The sequence below is a fragment of the Poecilia latipinna genome, unplaced genomic scaffold (assembly GCF_001443285.1).
Source record: "Poecilia latipinna isolate Pla-1442-1.1 unplaced genomic scaffold, P_latipinna-1.0 Scaffold1661, whole genome shotgun sequence".
NCBI lineage: Eukaryota > Metazoa > Chordata > Actinopteri > Cyprinodontiformes > Poeciliidae > Poecilia > Poecilia latipinna.
In genome coordinates this window covers 1-6,928 of record NW_015114277.1, presented here as the reverse complement: position 1 = coordinate 6,928, position 6,928 = coordinate 1, and the positions used below count along the sequence as shown (strand labels likewise).

Sequence of the window (6,928 nt, the reverse complement as noted above, 5' to 3'; positions counted from 1 at the left end):
AAAGTGATCTGCAGAAATTGAAAATGAAACAAATTTTGCAATTTAGATTCCTTTCCAAACTCTTTGAGGAACCTGTTCCCATCCTCACCTGTGGGGGCGCTGCACTATTAACCACTGAAGGAAGGTACACAAACCTCTGAAGAAGACACTGAATGCAATGTCTTCTTTCACAAAATGTTAACAAAAACGGAGTAGAGTCAGATTTTAGATTTTGTAGGATATTTCTAGTCTTCGGTAAAAGACCACGAGTCATTTCTCCTGCTAGTGTTTGTTTTGGTTTTATTTACCCAGAATGCACTGCACTGTAGTCCACTTCCAGCTTTAGGAGCGGTCTCTGGTCCGCTTGGTGTTCACATGAATTAAACCGCAACATAGTTCACTTCAATCCAACCAGAGCGCTTTTTTTTAATTTATTTATTTTATCACTTTAATAGGGCATTCACAGGATTGAACCGGACTTTCTAAATAAACAAACTGGAGTTGGATTAAAGTGTCTAACCGTCAGTTATTGGGTCAGAGCTCAGATTTTAGTGGCTTTACAAAGAGCAGCCTGCATGGAAAAGGAGTGAAAAAAGTCCAAACGTCCTTCAGAAACCCTAAGCTGTTGGTACATGGGACAAACATAATAAAATTAGTAGTAGCTCAAAGATTTGGTGCATAACTGTACATTATTCCTGTCTACTGCCTTTCCATATGCACGGCGCTGGCAGCATGTCAGTTTCAGCATCACTGACCTTGTTTATTGGCTGCAGTGAGAAAGGTTATTCTAATTCCTGTCGGATACAAACATTTCCATTTCCATCTAAATGTTGGCCGAAACGAAACAGAAATATCACAATTTGTAGAACAATGAATTCCCTTTGGGAACATTCAGAATGGACTGCACGGTTTGCTCTGCAGCGGGTTGTGTGTTTATGGGTTGAGCGGGGTCTGAGCTGGCAGGACGGGCCTCGGCTGCTTACCGCTGAGCCCCACCTGACCAACAGATTGGTCCCAGTTGGTGGCCGAGGCCACAACAGAAACTGTGGATGCTTCAGGATTCAGCCGACACAATGGAAGCAAACATATATAAACTGTTTGCTTCCAGTTTATATATGTTTAAACTAGAATATATACAGTTGCTTCAGTTGATATATAATCAACTGAAGCAACTGTGGATGCTTCAGGATCCACAGATCCTGAAGCAACTGTGGATGCTTCAGGATTCAGCCGACACAATGGAAGCAAACATATATAAACTGGAGGCAACATAATGAGACATCCTGAGCTGATTTAGCAGTTTGTAAACCATTTTAACACACATTTCTGGACAAAATTGCTAGATTTAGTTAAACTTGGTTGGTTTCCGATACACTTTTAAATAAATCAGTAGATTTTGAAAAGAACTATGGAAAATATGCATATTTAATTATAAATTTGAATAATCCACAAATGCAGTAACAAATGTACCTGTATTTAATTAGATGTGGGAGTTAAAACACTTGGCCAGAGCCAGACTTGCAGTGGCAGAAGCCCACGGTGCCATTTTTTTGGCAAGCCCCAAATATTTAACCGTTTTCTTTGATGTATGTATGTTTTGCATACATTTTCCTTTGTATAAAAATCATAAGCCCAGATAAGACGAAATGTATTAAAATTTTGGGATTTTTAGCAACATTCTGTGTTGCCAGTTTAGGACCATTGTCTTGCTGGTTTCAGCCATTCGAACCAAAGTTCCCCATCAGATGAAGGAAAATTGCTTAGTGGTAAGAACAATGCATCAGTTGTCTAGCAAACGGGGTGTGCAATGCACAAAGTCGATGGACTTGGAGCTGTAATGACTCAACAAAATGATTCAAACTTGATTTTAAAAAATCTCCAAGAAGCTTCGCCAACTTATGTTTTCCCAATTAGCACGCCGTTTTCCAGTCGGATCATTACTTGTGTTGCGCAACGCTCTCTTTCACCAATGAGCTGTTGACGAATGCTAAGCGCTACTAAGCATCTTAGGAGAGAGACTGAGGAACAGAAAGAATCGCTGCCAAAAAAAGAGACGGAACGTGTTAAAGGAGTAGGATTACTTTAACTAGAAGACACAGGCTCAGTGCATTTACTACACAATAGAAATGGAGTTTATCCTCAAATACCTCAGCAGGAAACATCTACTACATGCATCAACTTCCTTAATGGACGCCATGTTCTCTTTGCAGAGGACTAACTTTTTTCTGTGATCATTCATACAGAATCTTCTCCAAACTTGAGACTTAAAGTATAATATAATGAAGATTGCCTTTAAATTTTTTTTAAATGTTAAATGTTTCATTTCCCATCTTTTTACACTTTAAAAAGTTTTCGTACTTCAAACTTGACATGTTTAAATCATATTGCATTTTGTGCATTAAAATGTTTTTAGTAAAATAAAATTTCATGTATTTATTTTATTTGATTAATCACCACAATATATTACTTACTAAATAATCTTTTACAACCAAATCCAAAATGGATGGTGTCCTTACATCAAGAACGGTTCAAATAATTAAAAAGTGATATCTCTGTGCATGACAAGTGAACATAAACTGCAGATTTTTTGCTGTTTTATTCTTATTCACAGCTTCATCTCAGTCTCATTTTTCTACTCAACAGTAGAAATTCAGAACATAGAAGTCATCGCTCTTTCCCTGACACACTTTTACTCAAAGCTGTTATTTATTTTTAGACTGCTGTTTTTTTCTCTTCTTGTGCAGCTACAGAAGCATCTGCAGAAAAGGATGCTAAGTCAGCTGGAATGCCGAAAAGTGAGCTTAAGCAGATGTTGGGGTGGAGGGGGTGCAGGGAAGGACTTCAGAGGTTGAGAACACACTTCTATGGGTCGCTTTTCCCAGTTTTCTTCTCAGGGAAAAATGCTCGAAAAATGGGGACAGCTCTGAAAGTAGAGAGAAATTGAAATGCGCAGCTCAAATCTTTAGTAAAATAATTCAATACAATCATACAGAGAACCCATGTCTTTAAGGTTACCCCCTTATTACATAAAAGCCTCGTTGAAAACTTTCTTCCTCCTCTTTCCACATTAAGATGGAGGAAATGCTCTTAGCCTCCTCCATTATTCATTTAATGGACCTCTGAAACTGTGTCGGAGCCGGCGAGAGCCTCCAGTTTTCTACATCCTTGTTTCCTCTCCATCGTGTCCTTCTATCTTTGTCACCTGCAGACTTTTCATAGCCCATCTTGAGACAATATATTTCAAATATGCACTTAACTATAGCTAAAACTGTGAGTAAACAATTGCTTCGAATAAGCAGAAATGTATTCTGTATACATGGATAATTTTTATGACATCACAGAGACCAGAGGTGGACATTAATGTGCTAATAGCATAGTTAATGTTTCCTCTACTGCTTTAGCCAATGTTGAAGATGTTTAGCGCACCCAGATTCCTCCGACTTTGTTTTGAACCTAACAAAGTTCAAAACAAAATTCAACATTTGTGTTTTAGTCTTTACTTGATGGTTTTATAACCCTTCAGTTAAATAAAGTTCAACATCTGTGTTGACGTTACTGTTGGGCCATTTCCTTACTCACATTCTTTAGCATTAACTTCTACAAAATACAATGCCGACATAGCGCTTTAGCATTAGCAGAACTAATGCTAAAGTTTTGTGAGGGTTAGCGCAGCTAGCTGTTCAGTTCGCTAACCACAACCAAAAACATCGCAATCCTTTTGCATCACAGTAGACTTATGGGAAACTTCTTCCAAGAAACCTTCAAATTTTGTGCCTGCATGTTCTTTACAAAATAATGAATGAAATATACCTTGAAAAGTTACACAAAATCCCTATAAAAGGTTTCTACTTATGAATCATATATTTTTTTACCTCCAAGCAGCCATGTTGGTCTTGATCAATAGATTTCCAAACTTTATGAAAGTCTTTTTCTTTAACTTTATTTTTCATTCATAATATTTTATTTGTTGTTTTTAGAGCAGTTATTCAACTCACATAATGACAAATCAAATACTAACAGTGATAGAAGAAATCCATTTGTTCATTTGGTTGTTTGATTTTAAAATTTTTATGGTCAAAGATGTTGATTTTCAGCATGGCGTGTTTAAATATATTGGAGAAAAGCGAGTGATGAGATGTGCCTCACCACTGGGGGCGCTGTGTTGCACACACTGCATGATGCTGACGTTGCAGAGCCTCAAACAAGCAGCTGATATCTTCACAATATCTGAAGAGCTGTCGATCAGGACCAGTTTCTGTTCACAGGAACGTCTGAATGCTTGGAAGGGAAACAGGTCTCCATGATTCTCTATGGATTCATGTGGGTGAAAAAATGTGGAAAACTAGAGACTCTTAAACTGAGGAGGCTTTTAAAATCTGCTGCTTGTTTGGGATTAAACGTTTAAAAGCTGGAACATCAAAGAGTTTTTGGGTTTTGGTGTCGTCTTCGTGTCAGCGAAAGGCTCTGCGTTGGGAGAGCGCAAGGATGTCAAATGCTGCTTAATACAACAGGATATAAGACTTCCCCTGACACACACATTGCAGACACACACATCTTAAACCTGCGCCTCTATGTTCCCCCAGACTGCAGCCGGCATAAAGGCGACTCCTCACCTCTGCTGCATCAACCTTTGTTCATCTGGATGTGCCTGGGCTTCAGAGCTGTCCAGATGCCTTCAAGGCAACCAGTGTAACAAATATGTTGGTTCATAGAGAGTACAATCAGATTTTTGCCGCTTTTCAGCAACAAGACTCCAAACAGACTTATATAATGTGGTTTCCCCAGTGGGACGGGTGCCAAAAAGGACGTCTTATCTATAAACTGTTTGAACTTATGGATTCAAAACAGCATGAGGCTTATAAAGATCAAAAAGGTCTTTAAACGCAATTTGTTCATGCACTGATTAATATGCAGCACCGTTCACACTTACCGTTTCTCCTGGTAAAAACATAAGAAAGCCTCAAAATATAGTAGTTTTTTTTTCCCACTGCAAATGAATCTCACACTGAAAAGTATGGGAGAGTATTTATTATGGCCAGGATAATAAAATTCTTTAAAACTACGAGAATAAAGTCTGTTACAAGAATGAAGTTGTAATACGAGAGCAAAGTAGAAATAATAAAATAGTCATAACTTTACAAGAATAAAGTCAAAATAATACAAGATTTAAGTTATGAGAAAATGTTACATTAATAAACTTATAAGTTGTAATAATACAAAAATATGTGAGAATAAAGTCATAATACAAGAAAAAAGTAAAACATTTTCGCTTCCATTTCTTGTTACAGTGTTTTTCATTTGTACTTTTTTTAATTGTAGATTTTTATTGCAGCATTTTTCCGCTTGCTGTGTTTTTCTGTTGCCTGTGTGTGTGTGTGTGTGTGTGTTTTGGAGTTTGCATCATTAGCATGTTTAAAGTTGAAACACTAAAATGCGAATACAAAATCTAACCAAGTATTTTTGCCCAGATTCTGGTGCAAATATCTTATTGTACTTTAAATAAGACAAAAACTTTTCAGCAACATGCAGGCCCTCATTTTAAGCCAATAACATTTGAACATTGATAAATAAGTACTAGCTCCACTAGCAGATTTTCTCACCTGTAATATGGGAAAAACTTCTTGTTTTATATCATTTTTATCTTGTTTTCAGAAGAGAAGAATCTGTAATCAGGAACTGGCATTAATGAAGAAATAGACCTCTAGATAAACATACATTGTTGTTGTTTGAAGTTAATAATTGCTTTCACGTGTTTTATCAGAGCCTCATGGTAATTTATAGATGAGGAGATACAGATAGTAGAAGAGATGAAGAGACAATGCTGTGGTTTTCGCAGCGCCTCAAGCTCTTTGGAAACGTGAATAATTGGACGTAAATGTTCGCAGAGCAAAGTCCTGCAGCATAAAAGTGAAGTAAACTGAGTCTGATCATTTCATGGGCTGTTGGAAGTCTGTGTGTGATAGATGAGGCCTCATAATGGTTAATCTAGTGTGTTCATCCTCTGTAACATCTGTGTGAAAGAGCACACACGTCAGGAGCCTAATCATCTGCTGAAATTATGAATATTAGTTTGACTTTTATTACAAGTTTGTCTTAAATTAGAAAATCATTGAAAAGATCATTTAAAATTCAAAGTTATGTGTTTAAATACACAATAACATGAATTTATCATCCAGAAAAATTTGTTATTGTGACAGGCCTATTCGTAGTACCTTTACTTGAGTAACAGTTTCTCAGTTATCATTTTACCTCTGATGGCAGTTTCTTGAGGTCATAGAAGATGCTGTTGATCTGTAAATAAAGACAGAAACAGAATTAGCTGACAAACCGTTAGAGTCAAGATGTTGCAGCGCCAGTAAATATTGGTACCAAATGATGCAGAACAAGTTCATGTGAACACAAACCCGCGATGCAGCATCTCTTGTGACTGTTTACATTAAAATTACCTCTAACAATGATCCCTGTTTTTGATTAAAACCACCCCCAAAAAGCACCGTAGTCACCAATTAAAATGTTCTGCTTCAAATGCTTACATGGTACATTACATAAAGCACTCTGACAACTCTTCTGAACCATAAAATAAGTTAACATTTACCATATGAACATGAAATAAATAGAGTTTTTACTTACATTCAGACGCAGTCAGTTGGAGGTTGGTGGTTAACCTCCTGTGTCTGTGTCGCTTTGAGCTCCAGAGGAGACCGGATAATTTCTGGTGCACGAGCACAATCCGATTTACTACCCCAAAATTTGGGTAAATACTACAATACTTTATTATGTTGCAATTTTTACTGTCCACAAACAGGTAGTGTTAATATGATTTTAAGGTAATTTTAAATTATTAGGCCCGAGCAGCTAAGCGCTGCGAGAGCCTATTGAAACTGTACTGTTTATTAGGCCCGAGCAGCTAAGCGCTGCGAGAGCCTATTGAAACCTTGCTGTAAATTAT

General features: G+C 37.2%; 1 long non-coding RNA gene across 1 annotated transcript; it reads right to left on the bottom strand.

Moving 5' to 3' along the window:
- Positions 1-2,046: 2,046 nt before the first annotated feature.
- Positions 2,047-6,816, bottom strand: LOC106964352 (uncharacterized). Its single transcript, XR_001428404.1, has 4 exons — positions 6,610-6,816; positions 6,229-6,270; positions 4,126-4,257; positions 2,047-2,902 (listed from the first exon to the last, which is right to left on the bottom strand). It is a non-coding gene; the product is annotated as an uncharacterized LOC106964352 (long non-coding RNA).
- Between the last annotated feature and the right edge of the window lie 112 nt (positions 6,817-6,928).